The sequence below is a fragment of the Sinocyclocheilus anshuiensis genome, unplaced genomic scaffold (genome assembly GCF_001515605.1).
Source record: "Sinocyclocheilus anshuiensis isolate Anshui unplaced genomic scaffold, SAMN03320099.WGS_v1.1 scaffold522, whole genome shotgun sequence".
NCBI classification, from domain to species: Eukaryota; Metazoa; Chordata; class Actinopteri; order Cypriniformes; family Cyprinidae; genus Sinocyclocheilus; species Sinocyclocheilus anshuiensis.
Window position 1 is genome coordinate 360,717 of NW_015544185.1, and position 17,845 is coordinate 378,561.

At 35.8% G+C, this 17,845-nt stretch overlaps 2 protein-coding genes across 7 annotated transcripts in view; both read right to left on the reverse strand.

Annotated features, from left to right (window-relative positions):
• LOC107696444 (synaptotagmin-2-like) overlaps positions 1-9,519 on the reverse strand; it is a 57,729-nt gene extending 48,210 nt beyond the window's left edge. For 2 of the 6 annotated variants that reach the window (XM_016496775.1, XM_016496769.1), the window contains exons 1-2: positions 8,167-8,324; positions 7,958-8,068 (exon numbers count right to left, since the gene is read on the reverse strand). The gene's annotated coding sequence lies outside the window, so the exon portion shown is untranslated. Of the gene's footprint in view, positions 1-7,957; positions 8,069-8,166; positions 8,355-8,752; positions 8,769-9,339 lie in introns of those variants that run through there. The other 4 variants (XM_016496771.1, XM_016496773.1, XM_016496770.1 and 1 more) reach the window with 4 other exon arrangements.
• Positions 9,520-16,404: 6,885 nt separating this feature from the next.
• LOC107696393 (myosin-binding protein H-like) overlaps positions 16,405-17,845 on the reverse strand; it is a 16,834-nt gene continuing 15,393 nt past the window's right edge. The window contains exons 13-14 of the mRNA XM_016496705.1: positions 17,145-17,186; positions 16,405-16,431 (exon numbers count right to left, since the gene is read on the reverse strand). The gene's annotated coding sequence lies outside the window, so the exon portion shown is untranslated. The remainder of the gene's footprint in view (positions 16,432-17,144; positions 17,187-17,845) is intronic.

A 17,845-nucleotide genomic window follows, 5' to 3' on the forward strand; every position in this document is an offset into this window, starting at 1 on the left:
GTATGTATATATATATATATATATATATATATATATATATATATATTGTATATATACATATATATTGTGTGTGTATATAAAGAAAATATATATGTGATTTATTATTATTATTATTATTATTATTAGGGCTTCATGTTAATTTAATGTTTATGCTAAAAAAAAGTGCATATAGCTGCTAATTTAATTGTATTTGTTGTTTGTTGATTTTCAAATATAAAACTTATTGAAATGTTTTCAGTATGTGTATCAGTTCTTTTTGAACGTTTTCATCTAATTTCAACAAAACCGTGATAATATTGATAACCGTGATAACTTTGGTCACTATAATCGTGATATGAAATTTTCATACCGTTACATCCCTACTCCCCTGCGCTTCCGCATTCGTCACTTCTGAGCGGCGCATGCGCAAAGCTGAACTCATATGTTATCCGCCCGGAGCTGCTTCCGTGTACAACTGTTGGCGCAAGCTACATTAAAGTGATTATTACGTTTTGAATATGAATTTTTTCTTACAAAAACGCATCGATTCGCTACAGAAGGCCTTTGTTCACCCCCCGGAGTCGTGTGAGACACTTTTTTTTTATGGATGGGCGCTTTTTATTTCACTTCTTTTGGACTGATGCATGCAACACCCGCTGAGTACCATTAAACAGCTTGAAAGATCAAAGACAATTTTTAATATAACTCTGGATTTGTCTGAAAGAAGAAAGTCATATACACCTAGGATGACTTGAGGGTGAGTAATTTATGAGCTAATTAAAAATTTTGGGTGAACTAACCCTTTAAAGCCTGATTGAAACAATTTCATGTTCAGTGTTTTTACTAAAACTAACAAAAACTAAAACTATGCAAAATTGTTTTTGGCAATTGAAATAAAGCAGAAAAAGAAAAAAGAAAAGAAAAATGTTGATCTAAAATAAACAAACAAAAATTTGAAAAGTTTGCAACCAACTGAAAATAAAACAAGTTAATTATGTACTAAAATTACTAAAACTGAAACACAAATAAATTCAAGTTAAAAATAAATATTTGTAACATTTTAATAATAAAAACAAATAAATAAATGACACAAATACATAACAAAATTACTGAAACTTAAACTCAAATTAAAATGAAACCTGAAAATATAAAAACAAAAGCTAATTCAAAATATTAACAAATACTATTGCATAAATTCTACAAATAAATAATACTAAAATAAAACTTCATCTCATAACATCAAATATTTTGTATTCTAAACTGACGGCCAATGCTCAGTTGTCAAGGGGTATACAATAATAATAACTATTATTATTATTATTATTTTTATTATTATTATTATATTTACTACTACTACTGCTTACTAATAATTATTATTAATTTAAGCACCACAAAAGCACAACATTATCAATGTAATCTCCACACTAAGTTTTTTATATATATTCTACCTGCACTAAAATACTTTGACGACTGTATTTATTAGCTATGACTGTATTTATGTGATCAACTACAACATGAAGACATGACAGACACTTCTGACCAGCAACCCCTTGGGCTCCTAACGTGAACGTATGAGTGGCACACAAATTAATAAGGCAATCTCTGGCACACAAGCATTTGAACAACTGTATGCAGAGAGAAACACACAGGTCCACACTTTTTATTTCTCTCACAGACACCTAAAATAGTTTGATCGGCTGGCAGAGTTCAGAAAGGTGGGCGACAGATAGAGCTAAATTTTCCCTTCCCCGAACCGGATACAGAGATCCAAATGATCCAAATCTAGGTCAGTGTGAGCGAGTACCCCAGAAAATGTCCGACCCACTGAGAAACAAGCACATTGACTAATCACCTGGCATTTGTGCTCTCTATCTTTAGCAGCAAATAAACCCGCAGTGCTTCATTTACAAATCTACTGCATTTGTAACTGGACAGGATGTTGCTTCTAAGAAAGTTTTGTGACGAAATGCATTGCTATATGGTTGCAAGGTATTCTGGCTGGTTTCTAGGCACTGTCAAAAATTACTGTAATTTTAACAGTAAAACTTTTACAGTAAAATTGCTACAGTAAAATCCTGATAATTGCTTAATAGTAAGTTCATTTACTCTATACAGTGAAAAAATGAATCTAACAGGACATTTCATGTAATGTTACAGTAAAATACTGTTAAATGTACAATTTTTGGAAGTAAAAAAGTCTTAATTATATATCTTATAATTTACACTGAAAACACAAAAATTTACATTGCCAAAATTCCCTGTCTGACACTTCACATTTCATGTTATTCCATTAAAATAACTTTGTTTCAATCTGTAAAATCAAAAAATACTGCTACCATATTGTTTTACCTTTTTTTTTTTTTACATTTACCTTATTTTTTAATTTTTTCACAACCACTATTTTGTGGTGAATTTCACAGCTTTTTTTTTTGTCTTACAGGCCAAAATCAAGAAAGTTCTGCACCATCAAGTCTGATTTCAGCAATTCACCAATTCTGGTTTCTAGATTGGGTCCCTCCTTTAAAGGGGTCATATGATGCAATTTCAATTTTTCCTTTCTCTTTGGAGTGTTACAAGCTCTTGGTGCATAAAGAAGATCTGTAAAGTTGCAAAGACTAAAGTCTCAAATCCAAAGAGATGTGGGAAGATTTGCATAACGCCGCCCAAATGTTCATACAAAGAAAGAAGGCGTAACTTTTATTCTCGCTGTTGCCGCCGCACCGCGGCCATGTTGTGGAGATGCTGTGTGTTTCGTTGTGAAAGCGAAACTACTTTTTTGGCCTTCCAAAAGAGGACGATATCCAATTCGTCATGCCTAGAGCTGATCCGTGCTGGTCGCTGAGGAAATACATCAACTTCGTGCTGTGGATCGCCGGATCGGCTTTCACCGTGGACGAAGCGGAGTCCAGCCCGGGGTCGTCACATGTGCTTCCGGACGCTCCTTCGTCGAAATCGCCGGCTGTGCCGTGTTTTAATGTTTTTGTCTCGTCGCTCTGGCCGGGACACGGCATCACAGTATGGTAAGGGGCGTAACATTTCTGTTACACGCTTGAGGTATTCGGCCAATACCAACGCACTGGATAGCTGGCCAATCACAGCACACCTCGCTTTTCAGACAGATGTGCCTTGTAAAAATCGACACGTTTCAGAAAGGCGGGGCATAGAGGAGAAATAATAATGTACAGTATGTGGAAAATAATGTGTTTTTTGAACCTTAAACCGCATAAACATTTCATTACACCAAATACACAAAATAATGTTATTTTTAGCAACATCATATGACCCCTTTAATGTAGGTATGTGGGATTATCCCAACCTTTTCATGTCTAATCAATTTGTTTAATTGAAATCAAAGTGGTTTAGATGAAAGAATTGAATATCATTGCTGTCTAGGAAAAACAATCAAGATTTTAAAGAACTCTCTTTTGTGGTTTCTCTAAACAGCTGATTTTAAACCAGATTTTCCTTTCACAAGCATGACCATATAAAGGAAAACTACGACTTATATCATGTCAACCACTGAAGGCTGCACTGCTGTTATACAGTAGGTCCCTAATGACAGAGCACCAGGAGGGGGCAGTAGAGCAGTATAATTGGTCTATTACAGCATCCGAATACATGAACTCCTTCTCTCCAACACCTTGTTTTATCAGCCTGTGGTTCTTGCTGGTAATTTGATCATGCAGCAGTACGGATCATCGATCATTCATTAATGAGCCGGCATAAAAGCAGACACCAAATCGAAGCACAGTGCTAAACCTGTCTGCAGCAGACACCACTTTCACGGTGTATCTAGGTTGTAACATTTAGATTGTGAATTCACCTTGCTGAAAATGAAATGCAGGAACTATAAACAGCACACACACTTTAACAAATGTATGCTTATGCAATTATACATACTATTTTATATCATAATCACTAGCACTGAATAATGCATAAAGCTGTGGTTGGAAATGAGAATAACAAAGTGTTTTTAATTAAGTGCAACATATTGTTCATCTCGGGATAACACTCCCACTTATCATGCAAACTTATCAGGCTTCACATTTTATGTGAGCTTAATTACGTTACTTAACTGAAGTTTTTCCATTAGAGGTTCAACCAGCGCATTGAAGAGTTTGGTGTGACGTGCGTAAACAATATAACTAATCTATCAGAGGGACTGCATTGAATAGCCACACTTGTATTGTTTAGCTTGTGCTGGGATCAGATCTGTTTGAGTACTCTCTTATAAGGCGTTTACATTAGCTAACTTCACAATTCAGTATAAAATCATGAATATTCTGAACGTAATGTTTATATAAACTCTACATGAAGAGAAAAGTAGCATTCCATCACTTGCTCACCAATGGATCCTCTGCATTGAATGGGTGCCGTCAGAATGAGAGTCTAAACAGCTGAGAAAAACATCACAATAATCCACAAGTAATTCACACCACTCCAGTCCATCAGTTTACATCTTGTGAAGTGAAAAGCTGTGTGTTTGTAAGAAACAAATCCATCATTAAGACATTCAATATGAGTCCATAATCCATAGCAACGCTTCCTCCAGTGAAAAAGAATAATTGTGATGTTTTTATCAGCTGTTTGGACTGTCATTCTGACGGTATCCATTCACTGCAGAGGACCCATTGCTGATCAAGTGATTTAATACTACATTTCTCCAAATCTTTTCCAATGAAGATACAAACTCATCTACATCTTGGATGGCTTCAGGGTGAGGACATTATCAGCAAATTTCATTTTTAGGTAATCTGTTCCTTAAACTAAAACTATTAAAAATGGTTTTAGTTAATTGAAATAAAACTAAATAAAATAAAATATAGGCTAATTACTAGTAGGGCTGGACCAGAATATTCGATTATTAAAATATTCGTTCGGTGGGTTGGCATTCGATTTTCAATTTTGAGAGTCGAATATTCTTTTTTTTTTTCTCGAACACCTGTCATCCTCCGCGAAACGGTTCTCATTCGCGCTTGAATATGAATCGCCCATGAGTGAATGTCATTAACGTCATGATTCAGTTCATCTGGAAGAGAAGACAAAAATGCTGAAGACCTCAGCTGTGTGGGAGCACTTTAAATTGAGCGAGGACAAGACAAAGGCAGTGTGTCAAATATGCGATTTGAAACTGGCCTCGCATCATATGACCCCTTTAATATCAAACATATATAATGAGTTTGGAAATTTTAGAAAAATGTTTAATAAATGCACTGTAACTAAACCCATTAGATTTTAGCCGACTAAATTTACTGCAGATTTAGTCGATTAAAACTAGACTAAAACTAAAAACAATTCAAATGACTAAAATATGACTAAATCTAAACGGCATTTTAGTCAAAAGACTATGACTAAAACTAAATCAAAATCTGCTGTCAAAATTAACACTGGCCCTTTACAAAAAAAGGTAAAACATCAATGTCGGATGATTTTGAAGTTGGAGGAGAAAATGAGATTTGGAGGAGTTTTTCGCCCTAGCCTACCTTTTTGAACCGGAGTACCCAGACGAAGAATTAACCATGCATGACCTTTCCAACATGATTTCGTAATGCGTGAAGCCATAGACGTGCATCACAGAGCTAGTGCAAGATGAGCATTTGTTGTTAAAAGTAAATTATTCCTCGGCTGGGATCATGCAGAGCCCTTTGAAGCTGCATTGAAACTGCAATTTGGACCTTCAACCAGTTGATCCCCATTCAAGTCCACTATTTGGGAAAAAACCTGGAATGTTTATCTCAAAAACCTTAATTTCTTTTCGACTGAAGAAAGAAAAACATGAACGTCTTGGATGACTTGGGGGAGAGTAAATTATCAGGAAATTTTTATTCTAGAAGTGAACCAATCCATTCAACTTAAAAAAAATTGAATTAAAAACAGAAATGCTTCTTTGTAAATTTACATTAAATAAAATAAGTTTAAGTTTATGTACTGAAATGACTAGATTACTAGATTTAAAAAACAACAACTATTAATTCATTTAATAATATTGAGACAAATACTCAAGTTAAATCTGTAAAGTTGCAAATACTAAAGTCTCAAATCCAAAGAGATATTCTTTATAAAAGTTAAGAGTCAGAATTATTCATTGTTTGATGATTCCATCTTTTTATTTTAAAACTGACACAAGGGGAAACTACAACAGACAATGCCAATAATCTCAAATAAATCATCTGATACTTAATAAATCGGCCTGTCACTATGATTATATATTCTCAGACGTGTATGCTTACACACATATAGCTAACTGTGCTGTTATATCTTGTCTATGCAACCTGCTGACCCTGCTGCAATAACAATATCCTAGTATCCTACTGTGGTTTTTATGAAAGTAATGATATCAGCTTATAAAGAAAGAAAAGAACGCATTTAATGCGTACCGACAGTCATTTCATCCATGTTGATTAAAGGAACCACAGAGAGACCCTTACGCTTTATGTGAATGCATCCCAATTTCAGCAAGACACGATTACAGCAGGCAAAGACCATTCAATTTCATGAACCATCAAGCAGATATCCACTTTTAAAAACGTACGGCACTCAAGAGAACAAGAGATATAGATAGAAAAATAAGAGGTTTGGGTATGTCACTGATACTCCAAATAAGAAAAATCAGTAAATACAAGAACATAAACCAAACGCAACATCCCAAAGCTCAAGATGAGCGAGATGTTCTTTATAATAACGGTGTATTAGGAGTCCGTTGAGTTATGAGTCCTGATACTGCGTCATTATTACCCAAGTCCCATCCATTACTGTAAAACAAAAAAAGGGACAATGTTCTTCTTCAAACATTACCAGCCCCTGCACAGCAGTAAGGGAGCATGATTTATTACAGGAAAGGGAAACGTTTCACTCCACTGAACAGACACACAAGTATGTGTGTGTGTGTGTGTGTGCGTGAATGTGTCCAATGCGGCGATGCCTCCTCTGTCTCACCTCTGCTTTGAGTAGAGCGAGGTCTACTCTTAATCTAAACGAGTGCCGTTATTATGTGGAGCTCTCAAGGACTGACCCGAAGCACTTAGCCAAAGTGTTGCGGCCCAGGGCACCTACCAGTCATCTATCTGTCTGCATTTGTCTTTCTCCAGCGCTATTCGCCACTGCAGGCAATGAGATTACCTCTTAAATGGCCTTTCCTGTTATCGGCCCTGCCGAGATGTCTTTGAGAAGTGAAGGCACACGCAAGAATGAACACAACACACAATGGTCGACTTTTGCAACTGACCTCAGCGCAGTTCATTTCACCTGCCAACCAGCAGCAAGCATAATAAAACGTTAAACGAGAAAAACAAGATGATGCAGTTCACTTCCCCTAAACATCAAGTTAGTCAGGTTTATAACATCCTTCGCCAGCAGACAGGACGAGTAAATCTGCGCCTGTTGTCGGCGAAACAGCTTGATCAGCAAAAAGATGGCACGATCAGCAGCCGCATGGCCAGTAACGAGCTCTCTGCTGGACGCCAACCCTAAATAGTCTGCAAAACAGCTAGTACTAGCAACTCGAATAATTCAAGAGAATGTTGTAGTATTTCAATGCAGATAAACCAATCAAAAAAATAAATAAAACTTGTCACAACAACATTAAAAAGTGCAAAAACAGCTGCAATTGTGTTTTATGATCATGCATACTCAATCTACAGAGTCAGCAGTGATGTGTCAGACCGTTATCAAGAAATGCATATTGTGTGTACAAATTATGAGATTCTCAAGTTCTATTCTATGCACATCGGCCACTATTATGTAATGTGATACTGCAGCACTAGGATGCTACGCACTCGCACTCTCCTGTGCGCTGAGAAAGTTCCACTCGCTGACAAAGATCTTCCTCTCTCTCCTCTCTGCTGTATGCCACCTCTCCCTGATTTTTGCGTTATAATGACTGAAAGACTACATTTACATTCCTGTCTAAGCATTTAAAATGTTAAACTGCACTGTATAAAAGGCATGCTTTATCATAAAAGGGGGATACTGTACTTACCTCTGTACCGTGTGTATCCTCACTGGAGATGTACTGCACCAAGAGGAGGGTGGTGATGCAGAGGGGGGTTGAGGAAAGAAACTTCACAGAGTGCGCAGGGCACTTGGAGAGCTTGGGAAAAAAATAAAAGTGACAACAATCAGGACTTTTGGTTTATCCTCTTCTGGTTGTGTTGGAAATATCAGACATGTGCAAACACACACACACACCCCTGATGTCTACCTACGCACCCCCACGCTCACACATACACACACACACACACACACACACAATAGCTCGGATCGGGACAGATGCAGAGATGCTCTCATGCACACACACATTTCTAGTCTCACACCCTGCAATAGTTGCTCAGCACCACAGCCCCTGGTGTTTCACTGCTGTGTTTCCCGGCGCTGAGCTGTCATTGGTTCAATCACGGCTCAATAAAAACTCCTCCCATTTCCAATTGGGTGAGGAGGGATTTGTTTTCATGGCACACTCTGAAACCCATCCCACCCCTACCGCTTTAAAAACCTACACTAAATGTAAGGAGAATGCTGAGCTATGAAAATCAGGCAGGTTGGAGTGAGAGGAGGAAAGGAGGATAACGCGAGAGGGCGGGGCAACAGAGAGGCGCAGTAACCAATCAATGAGCTGCAGAGAGAAGCGCGAAAGATGTGGTGGACTTCAGGGGACGCGTTCTCCCTCCTGCGCTGATGAATCTTCAGCGTAATAACAAAAGACATTACATATTTAATGCGAGTTGTGGATAGGAGATTGCTGTACTGAATGTAAATGAATAAAGAGAGCGTGTACCCCGAAATAATGACAATAAATCTTTGTCGACTGTGCTGTCCTCATGGGCTGAAGCAACAAGGCGGCCAGTGTGGACTGATTCAAAAAGCAAATGAATCTTCTGAGCCGATTCTTTATAGTGAATTGAAAACGCGGCCAATAATGTCTGCATCCCGAAACAATGAGCCGGTTCTTTTAATTAAAGGATAGTTCAATAAGACGAGTTACCGGTTTGAAATGAATAAGCCTGAAAAATACTTTACTGAACTGATCTGACTTGGTTGATGAAGGGCAAGATGGCCGTGTCGAAATGAAAAATGGTTTGTGTTAGTATTACTGAATGGCTGTTCATCACAAAATCGTTAAATTCAAATTCAATAATAAAAATTTAATTTTTTAATAAATTAAATATTACTTGTGAGTGTAACAAAAACAAAATTCTGTAGGAATCCATCAAACAGAATCGCAGGTTAACGCATGACAAAAATGTATTAGTTTGTAAACAGAACCGAAATATCATCTTGTAAAATCCAAATTATAGGTCTTGCGTTATTTACCGAGATTATTTTTATGTTCTGACATCAAAATTAAACAAAAACAGTACTTACAGCTCCAAAAAGCACCGTCTTCAGAGTCCGACAGACCAGCCGTCAGAATAACCGTTGACATTTAAAAGACTGAGATTCCCGCTTGTGCGTGTCCTAAAGTGGTGAACCCTGGTAAAAACAAACGTTTTGACTACCTTCACCACACAACAAAGAAAATTCACTCTTTTTCGCATGTTCGACAAGCTGAGCCCAATGTTCACTAGCGTGTTCATTTTAGAGAATCGATTCGTTTTTAAGGAACAGATTCATTACTCAAACGCAAGTGTTCGTATGAATCGCTGTGCGCGGAATAGGTCCGTTCGAAACAACTCTTCTCGAAGCTTCGAAACCTTTATGAATCTTTTGCTTCGAATCAGTGCTTCGGACTTAATAGAATCTTCGTTACTGTTACGTTGCAGAAACGTTCTGAAAAGGTTTAACAGTATAGTAGAGTAGTTGATTTCAAGTGAACGCTTGAAGCAGTCAGTTTATTAGGCTATTCATAAAAGTTGAGTAAAATTTTCTATAATGTTATTTAAAAATAAAAAAAGTGCTAAAAAGTAATAAAATACTACTAAAATAAAAATCTAATTTTAATTTTGTGTTCTCATTGTATTTACACAACTTTAACCAGGAGATTCAATTCAATTCAAGCTTATTTGTATAGCGCTTTTCACGATACAAATCGTTGCAAAGCAACTTTACAGCAAATTAAGTTTCTACAATATTTAGTGGTAGCTTATCAGTGGTGACTGTCAGTTAATGTACATATGGCAGAAATGTACGGAAAAATCAAAGACGTAATCAAACAGACGATGAACACTATTAACAGCAATTATTATATGATGCAATCAAACTTATAGCAAAATTTGGTAGATGGGAGAAGTCTTCAGCATATAGCCTTTCTTCTCCCACCACAACTTTGATGTGCTCTTTAATAACATTTATTGTAAACTGTATTTTTTATTTAACCAGCAATCCAAGAAAGCCTATTTGGTATAATTTAACACTGACAGTAACACGTCAGCTATCAACTTCAGCAAGCAATAACATAAAATATAAATATACATGTCACAATGACTTATGGAGCTTCACTGATCTGTTAAATCTGTAAAAGATGTATTTATAAGGTTATAATCCATAACCATTCACCAAATTACACTCTTGCATTGTTTTGGCATCAGATTATTGTATATTGAATGTTGTAGCCTATGTAATTTTCAATCAGAGCCTCAAAGATGGCAGCATCTACTTCTGGTGGAGCCTGCGCAAACCCGACCTGATGACACTGAAATGAATGACATATTTTAAAGCTCCTTGTCTGCAGTAAATGTAATAACTCTTTGGCCCTGCTCTGACTCCAGCCTGCTGCGCTCCAGCAGCATGTAACTTAATGTGCTCTATGTAAATTATTAAAGACTGATGGGACGTGCTGTAGAACTCACTCTCCAGCAGAGCAATCTGTCCACACACTCCAGAACCTCATAATAAAAGCAGCTCACAGTCACCATATCTTACACTGTCAGGCCGACTCTCACGGTCACTGTCTAATGAACTGTACTGTGTTTCCTCCCTGGATACAAACTCATGTAGTTCTAAGGTGCTGGTTAGGCATGCTGTATGATATTTAAATAGATCAGCTGAATGATTTCAGTCCCCCACCCCCTTTAGTCTATCTCCATTTGCAGCCTGGTGCCTCAATACTAATTAAATGGGTTTGATGGAGTCCAATCCATCAACATCTAAAATCAATGAAATAAAGTCAGGCCTCTGGTCAGAGGGGTCGAGCCGCTATGCCTGGATTCTTTCTACATGATTGCGAATTCCTTCAGTTTGGAAAAACAAACTGCAAACCTGAAGTTACACAGTATGTGAAACTTTCTACCATTTCAGGGATTTAATTTCATGTCTTTTGAATGTGTTAGTGCAATGCTGATATCAAACCGAACTAATGTATAATAGATCTAAAGTTCATTCCATTTACTGCATTCTTTTTATTCCTTTACATATTTGTGTTTTTGTCAGGTATACAAAGAGTAAACACATGGTGCTTTAGTAAACTGGAAATATAATAACCTACATAGAGTCCTGTAGAGTGTTAGACGGGTTTTATGAATGTCAGACTGGTGTAGACTGGCTGTATGATTAGATTTATTATTATTGAGGCAGCAGAGTCTTCCGGGCTGTGGCAGATGTCCAAGTCATCCTGTTTCTGTGCCTGCAGAGCTCTCCTTTGGCAAAGTGGGATGCAGCAAAGTGGGATGAAAACTCAGGCTGCATGACAGAGCAAGAATTCCTTTGATGCGTAAAAAAAATTTACATGGTTTCCGGTTCTTAATTTAAACATAAAAATATTGTGGAGTGTCAGATGAAAGATGCATGCTATTAGAGTTTTGTGTTAATTATGATGGTTTGACAAGTCTAACATCCTGTTATTCTATTCTTAACTGTAGCTAAGATGAAGTACTAAAATGACTAAAACTAGAAATAATAAATAAATTAGAGCAGGATCAACATCGAATAACAATTGACAAAAGCACATTAACAAAATTTGTAAAATTGAAACTAAAAAAAAAAAAAACTGAAAATATAAAAATAGTCAGGTGACTGCCTAGCAACCACCCAGAACACACCCTGTTGTTATTGCTAATTAAATTAAAACTAATACAATTATTTTTTGCTGAAATAAAATAAAACAGAATTATTAGATAAAAAAACACTTACAAATTTTAAAATGTTTAAAAACTAACTGAAATAAAATGGCAACTAACAAAATAAGTTGAAGTTGAAGTACTAAAATTACTAAAACTAAAACTTAAAATGAAAAAAAACAGCTAAATAGAATTATTAAAAAAAAATACAAAGACTAATAAAAATGACAAAAACAAAATTAAAATAAAAACAGAACATTTAAATATAAGCTAATTCAAAATATTAATAAATACTGTTACAGCATATTAATAATATAAAAATAACCATTCAGAACACTTAGCAACCACCTAGCACATCTTGACTGCCTAGCAACAAGCCAAACATCTTGGCAACTGCCTAGCAACCACCCAGAACACTTTATGCAACTTTTATTTTCCAGTTCTCAAGTTGGGTAAGACATTCTCTCATTATGAAACACCACTGACTGGCTGTTTATGCAAAGCATATTCTAGAAATATATGGCAGTCTGTTGTCGGCAAGCCTCAATGAAATTTTATCGAGTTCTGTGCTCTCAAATTCAGGTGAGTGCTGTCTGTGCTTCTCTATATCATCAAATCTTATTGCAGTAGACAGAACATCCATTGAACATCATTTGTTTGTCCAGCTGCGATGCCACAATAGTGCCGCCGCCGGAATGACAAGCACCATAAACCTGATACAATACAGCCGGCTCCATCATTCATCTCTGTGAGGAATGCTGCATATGTTATCAGATTACAGTACACCACAGATGGATTGCTTTGGAAACTAGATGTGTATTCTAGGATATGATGACTTTATTGATAAATAATTAAAAAGTAATAAATTTCAGTTTCATTAATTGTATTGAAGAGTGGTGTAAGATGTTGTTTTGAACATCATGTCATTTTCACTCTGCAGCACAGATTATCAACCCAAACCCAGATTTGGAGAAATTTAGCATTGCCTCACTTGCTCACCAATGGATCCTCTGCAGTGAATGGGGGCCGTCAGAATGAGAGTCCAAACATCTCTCAAAAGTTGTCTCGTTTGAATCAGGAGAGAAATATGTACATATCAAGCAGCGTTTACGAGCAGTCCAAACATCTCTCAAAAGTTGTCTCGTTTGAATCAGGAGAGAAATATGTACATATCAAGCAGCGTTTACGAGCCAAAACAGTTCTAAACAAATATGTTGGTGGAATTTGATGTGAGAGGACTACAAGGGATGGACTTTTTCACTGGAGGAAGTGTTATTATGGATTATGGACTTGTATTTTAGCCAGAATTGATTACAAACACACAGCTTTTGTCTTCTCCAGATGTTAACTGATGGACTGGAGTGCTGTGGATTACTTGTGGATTATTGTGATGTTTTTATCAGCTGTTTGGACTCTCATTCTGACGGCACCCATTCAATGCAGAGCATCCATTGGTGAGCAAGAGATGTAATGCTAAATTACTCATAAGCTGTTCTAATGAAGAAAAAAATCATTTACATCTTGGATGGCCTGAGAGTGAGTACATTTTCAGCAAATTTTCATTTTTTGGGGTATATGTATATGTAAATCAAGATGCTACTGTATAAACAGACATTTTTCTTCAGATTTTTAAGCATTATGATCTTGTTTTTTATTTGATTACTTTAAACCCAGCAGACTCATATGGCACAGACAGCTGTGAAAATCCACAGATGAAGTCAGCTTCAGATTCAATCAAACTTCAGCGTACCTTAGGCTCAAAAGAAAGTTCTAAATTCAGTCCGTACTGAAAAAGTCAAGTGGTCGAGAGGGTTTAGAGGTAAAGCAAGCACGGCGAGGGATTCTGGTGTTTTGAATATAGTACACTCTTTATGTTCTTCAAACTGTTATTTAGGGACTGGAGCATGTTAAAGGTTGTTTAACAAAATTAAATAAAAATGCAGCTTTGGGTAGGAAAATATAAATAAACTACTAGTTTGGAAAAAAAAAATGTTTTCAGCAAGGATGCATTAAACTGTTCAGAAGTGACAATATAGACTTCTATAATGTTACAAAAGATTCTATTTCAAATAAATGTTGTTATTTTGAAAGAATACAAAAATACGAAGTAGCACAACTGTTTTCAACACTGATAATAATCAGAAGTGTTTCTTGAGCAGCAAATCAGCATATTAGAATGATTTCTGAAGATCATGTGACACTTAAGACTGGAGTAATGATGCTGAAAATTCAGCTTTGATCACAGGAATAAATTACATTTTAACATACATTCAAATCGAAAACATCAATTTTAAATTGTAATGATATTTAACAATATTACAGCCTTGATGAGCATAAGAGATTTCTGGTAAGGTTGTGTACTAGCATGATACATGCCCAAAACCGATGTTTAAAAAACATTGTACTTCTGTTAATAAACCTTTACTTTGAACTCATATTTCATGTAGAAATGGTCTTGTTTACAATCATGATTCAGTTTTAAACTGTAGCTGGCATTACATGGATCAGTAGAGGGAGCTGCTGTCATGTCCGATGACTGTCCCAAAACCTGATGAGCTGCCTGCCTACAGCCAGGCCACATTTGAAGACATCATAAGCCTGTCCCAATATGATACAAAGACTGTTCCAAATTCACTTGGCCATATTTGAAGGCAGCATTGCATCTTCACGGAGAAAGCAATCCCAGAATGCAGTTCTGTGAAGAAAAAAAATGAGTGGACAAATAAATGGGAAATGCTGATTATTTCTACCACTTTCCCAACATTTGTTATTTGAATAACTAGAGTATTGTAATTAATATTATAATTAATATAATTAGAGTATTTTGTCTTTGGTCAAGCAACATGCTAATGCCAAACTCTGTTGTGTCGCCTATATAGACAGTAGACTGGAACAAGGGTTTGGAACAGAGCCAGAGTGTTTTATTAGACAGATCTGACCTGGCCCTGGGTTTGTTTCTTTGCTCTAAACAAGCTGAGTGTATATCGGGTTAAAAAACAGTAAAGGTGCTGCCATCTACTGTTTAGAAATATATATACACTTTAAACACTGCATACATTCTACTTATCAGCACCTTTGTCTTTTATAAGTGAAATTATTTAATAATTAAAGTAAGCTATTTTTCTGTGAATGGGCAAGACTTCCGATTTATGAGCCGCATTAAACGGTCAAACTATTTGCAAACAGGTAAAAATAACTGGAAGTTATAACATGCAAATTACAAATGGCCTCGCCCAATCTTATGTTAAAAATAAGGTGTATTACACAAGCAAGGTAGGCCTATACTAACTAAAGTACTTTCAATTGAATGAAAATTAACATATGTTCTATGCTTTACGTTAAAAACATTTTGGAAATGTCCAGCATTATACATTTTCAACCAAAGAATTCTCATTTTAAGCAATTCATGACCTTAAATCCAGTGCTGCTGTTATTTCAGCGTGATATCGTTATTGTTATGCTCATTCAATTTCCAACGTTATGAATAAAATGTCTACATTCAATGCATGCCATTTAACTGGATTTAAAAAAAATGAGTACAGTAGTTTTCTAGTGAATCGAGGTCATTCTACAGTATGAGATTACAATCCAGTGGGATTGTAAAAATTATCATATTGCTCAGGGTCAATTACATAAAAAGCCTCAATTTTTTAGGCCAAAACTGCTCATTAACTACTGTATACATTATTATTAAGCATAACCCTCACCAAAATTGTTTCATTTCTCATAGTCCACTAACTTTACTTACATGTTGGCAGAGGGTTTCATGCTGCTGGCCAAACTAAATAAGCACTAGGCTTTAAGTTTCTCTGACAGGAACCCTGAGAAGCTGAAAATGAACATCACGCATAGCATACAGTCCTTTCAAAGTCTTTGCATTCTCACAGACACATATATCTTAATGCGTGTGTGTGTGTGTGTGTGTGAGAACTTTAGTAACCAGACCCGTCTGCTCTCAGTCGAGTTTCCACTGGTTGGGAAGGTGTCTGTGTCATAGTAAGAAATAATTTCCATACTAATGAATATCGCCCTATTCAGTGTTCCGAGGCTCCACTGCAGACAGTGTTCAGGGTCACTCGGCCTGCTGAATCATGAACGTTTCTGAAAATGTTACATTCGGTGCACTGACATTAAGACAAATGACAAAAGACATCATGTGAGTGAAAGGCTAATATTTAATTGAATTGAACAAACACTCCTGTTGGTCCGGATGGGACTTGATCCGAGTTACATCACTGGCCTCAGTCAGGGACGAGTATGTGAGGCGATACACAGACAAGAATCAATACATGCAGGCAGCTGCTGATGTAAATGTCCATATAATAAATATATGTGCTTTTTCATAATTGTGAGGCCAAGCATTAAATTATGAAAAAGGAAAAATATGTATATTTTAATATATATTTTTATTTCATATGTACATGATTTTTTTTTGTCATCAGCAAAAGACGTCTTCACAGTCCTACAAAAGTGAAAGAAAGAATAAAATTAGTAATAACAAAATTACATACGGCATATCAGTTGAATTGCATGCACCAAGTTGCTTTGAATCAGGGATATCATCGTTAACTAAAACTTAACTAAAACAAATAAAATATAAAAAACTAAAAAAGTCTTATTTTAGCTAAGTTGCCAAGGTAACATTTCTCATTTCTATTTAAAATTGAAGTACTAAAATAACTACAACTAAATAAACAAAAATAAAAATGAATAGACATATTTTTAAAAATTCTAAAAAATAAAAATTTAAACTAAACTGAAACTAAACCAATAAAATAAAATTAAACATATTAAAAACTATAATAGTATATCAATGATACTAAATTTTCATTGAACTATATAAATTGTTATTGAACTATATTCCTTGGCAGAATACGTGTTTATTTGTCTTATTATTAATAATACAATTACGTATTTACATACTTAACCATTATAAAATGGGAGGAAAAAATTTAATAATTATAAATAATAAAAATAAAAAGACACCAGTGTTCCACAAATGTGTAAATAAAAAAATAATTAGAATAAACTATTCTTCCGCCAACAAACAGTATATCAACTTGCTGCATTAATATATGATTCAACTGATACATTGTTGAAGCATATACTTTTTATAATAGTTTTGAAAGTGGCTTAATAGAACTGATGTTAGAACATTCTGGAATAAGTTCTCACCTTTTGAGAGGGATCCCACATTTTTCTATTCCTTATTTGGGACTAGAGCACATGCAAAGAGGAAGAACAAGGAACAGGTGTCAGTCGGCCTGAAATAGTTCTAACACTCCAATCAACATAAACTCTGTTTTGCTGTGTGTTTTCTGTGGAGAGATTTAGCAGTAGATGTCTGAGGACTCATCAGGGTCTAACGGTGCACAGTCAGGCGGATGTAATTTAGTCTCTCCGATGGTACACGTATAGTCATAATGAGTTTAACTTATGGGGAATTGCCACTCGGACACTTCCAGCAGCAGGGGCCGCAATCTCCAAGTTTAGAGTTCCCCATGTAAGGTCAGGGGGGGAGGGGGGGTTTAGGGTCTCTTTGGGAGAGACCCAAATAGATAGAGAACCAAATCTCTTTTTGGCAATCCAAAGCTCCTTGTCCAAAGCAAAAACTCAAAACTGTTCTTTTGTGGTACATTATTTGTGACAATAAGGACAATAAGGAGTTGAACATTAACATGCTGAGAGATGTAAAAAGTGCAGAGAAAATATACTCAAGCTTAAGTATTATGCTAATTAATTACTTCTTTAAATTTCATTTTATATATATATATATATATATTTTTTTTTTGCCATATCAACATCTATATATATACAGTGGGTACGGAAAGTATTCAGACCCCCTTAAATTTTTCACTCTTTGTTATATTGCAGCC